At 34.4% G+C, this 3,078-nt stretch overlaps 1 long non-coding RNA gene across 1 annotated transcript; it reads right to left on the bottom strand.

Annotated features, from left to right (window-relative positions):
• Positions 1-250: 250 nt before the first annotated feature.
• LOC131013306 (uncharacterized) lies at positions 251-2,781 on the bottom strand. The gene is made up of 3 exons (XR_009097630.1): positions 2,377-2,781; positions 1,126-1,186; positions 251-509 (listed from the first exon to the last, which is right to left on the bottom strand). It is a non-coding gene; the product is annotated as an uncharacterized LOC131013306 (long non-coding RNA).
• Positions 2,782-3,078: the final 297 nt, after the last annotated feature.

The following is a 3,078-nucleotide window of genomic DNA, read 5'->3' as shown; positions in this document are numbered from 1 at the left end:
TAACATCAAAGTCATATATATTAAATTAAAGTAAATCAAGTATGTTTTTAAATTGAAACTGGAGAGTTGGATATCATGAAGTATAATTGTCGCAGCCCGATATAGCCAGTGATAGCGTATACCAAGTATCGTACGACTAATAAAAGAAATAGTGAAAGAAATAGGAATACATCTTGTTTTAGCGGAAGCAATTGCAAACTTTACTCATTTTAAAGAAGGATTTCAAGACCAAAATAATTACTAGCTTGGGTAAACATGATTAAGCCATTGAAACTTAGCAAGGGTCTGAGAAGTATTTCCCTTAAGGGATATTACAGACATAAGCAAATTAAATAAAGAGTTTCATCAGAGTTATGCAGCGAGATGCGTTACTATATGTGTGAAGACATATAGCAGGGAGTTCAAATTCTTATAGAGTCAAAGCTTATAAAGATAAATATGAGACATAGGAAAGACACAGCCAACTGACAATTCCAACAGCTTTCACCCATCCTCGCGCCAAGCCAGACCTGCACATTTAGAAATACATGCAGGGCTGAGTACCAAAAAGCACTCAGTGGACTCATGCCGGAAATAATTGAAATGTTGCTCTTAGAGCTATATGTCAATCTTGCCCTTTTCAATGCATCAACAGGATTTAACTGAGATTAAAAATACCTGTTCATGTTTTTCTGTCATAAACTCATTTGCATCATCATAATAATATCATTAGTCTGCAGACATTAAATATTCACGGTATGTGCCAACTATGAGAACTCATATAATATATATATAAGGTGAAGAGAAGGAGGCCTCCTTCAAATCACCGTGACCGGCCGACTAGAGACGGCTCACGGTCACCTCTGCGCACAAAACCTTTACTGTCATATAAATCAGTCAAAGGCCGATATCTTGCATCATGATCATAATCATGTCTTTCATGGAGGCAACATACCATATCTCATTCTCATCAATAATAAATATGGCAAGTTGACAATTTTCATAATACTCATCAATAATGCTTCAACATGCTTCATTTTCATAAGATTCATCAATAATGCTTCAACATGCTTCATTTTCATAAGAATTTGCATTTGAACTCATTATCATGGTAGCTAGCCATAATAGAGTTAGAATAAAGCCCACCTGTCTCAGGGGTCGATGACGTAACGCTCAGAGTCGTACTAACGCCGGCCGTCACTCGAACCTTTGGTGGCGCACGTGGTTTAGATTGTCATGTGACAAAATAAACTCTAGTTAGAATTTCATCTAACTAATATCTCAATACTTATGCTTTCATCATATGCTTAATCTCATCTTATAACCTATCTACTATTTACCCAATTGGACCTCTCAATTTAATTAGATATCTTATCCAATTAAAGGACTCTCAATCCTAGGTAAATAGCATTCATAAACATCAAATAGTCATTCATACTTTGCAATAATCAATTTCCACATAATACATTTTCACGATTTATCACAATAGTCAAATGACTTAAAAAAAATAATCCTATGAACTCGAAATCTTTTTCCTTGTAAGTAAATTCCCAAATATTCACGTAAGCTTGGAAATAAATATAAAATTTTCTAGTAGTATTTTCATGACATAACATGGTGTATTAATCCACCAAAACTTTAAAATCCTCAAAACAATTACAAAGTAGAAATTTTCAGACTCCTACAGTTTATCATTCTGCTCTGCCTCAACTTTAACGAATAAACTGTTTTGACTCAGAAATCTCCTAGATTCGAGACTTACACTGTTGAAAACCTTTCTGCGTCTAGTTTTATTTAAAAAAAAGTAGAGTGAAAAACTCCAAGTGGTTTACGAGATATGGGTGTTTTCCCACAGTCTACCAGATTCGGCAGTTTTGCACGACTGGAAGCTATGATTTTTTAAAAATAGTAAACGTTGGCCAAATGGTTTGAAATTTGGTGTAAATCAGTATAATACATGTATCTTTCTACCATAAAAATTTGGGAGGCTGAATATTTTTGAAAGTTACTGAAAAGTGTGACTCTAGGGACTGCCTTTCTAAATTTCCGGTGGACATGCGCAGTAAATGTTTTGCATTTTAAAAAGGTAGTAAAAGAAGTCCAAATGACTTGAAATTTTACCAGCGTCCTCAAGACATATATATCGACACACTGTAAAATTTTGAAGAGTTTTGGACGAGGGAAACCTCGTCGACTGATCAGTCCAGAACGTAAGAAAACTTCTCAAAATGGTTGAAACAACAACATATACACATATCATCATAGATCTATACTTTCATCACCATTATCATGCATTTTCACACTAATAACTCATCATGCTTCAATTATGCATCAATATACATGCTTATACCACAAGAAAATATATATATAACATAAGAGGAGGATTGAGGTTGCTACCAACAAGATCAATGGAGGTGGAGTAGAAGATGATGCGTAGTATGCTTGGAGCTTGAGCTTGAAGATGAACACTTTAAGAAACCTTAGTTCTTACTATATTTGGTGGAACAAGAAAAAGAAGTGTGGTGGAGTGAGGAGGAGGAGGAGGGCTGCTGAAAATAAAGAAGAATAAGAGAGGGAGGGAGATGAGAGAGAGGTGTGCATGTGCTTGTGAGCTTAAAGTGTGGAGGAATGAGTTGGCTAGTTAGATTAGCTTTTTAGGGGCTCTTTAATGGTGCATGTGATTTCCATTGATGGGAAAGAGAAGAATAATGTGGGAGAGTGGGGAGGGAGCTAGTGCTGCGTAAGGGTGAGAGAGTGAGAGAGAAAGAGTGAGAGAGATTGAGAGAGATAGAGAGAGTGAGAGAGAAAGAGAGATAGGTGTGTATATATATATATATCTATATATATATATATATACTTGAATAATTATAACTCTTATTTAGTATGTGGGAAAAATATATCTCATGAAAATATATTTATTCATGTGAGGAAAAATTATCTCTATTATGATATATCTAATATCATAATAACAATGCATCAATAAATCATATGTGAATATTCTACCAAGTAAAATATTTATATCACATAGACATTTTAATAAAAATATAGGGCGAAGATAGGTTTCTCAATAAGAGAATTTATAAGACTCGAGAAAATAAT

Source organism: Salvia miltiorrhiza, chromosome 2, assembly GCF_028751815.1.
Source record: "Salvia miltiorrhiza cultivar Shanhuang (shh) chromosome 2, IMPLAD_Smil_shh, whole genome shotgun sequence".
Taxonomy (NCBI): Eukaryota; Viridiplantae; Streptophyta; class Magnoliopsida; order Lamiales; family Lamiaceae; genus Salvia; species Salvia miltiorrhiza.
This window is presented reverse-complemented; position numbering and strand designations above follow the sequence as displayed.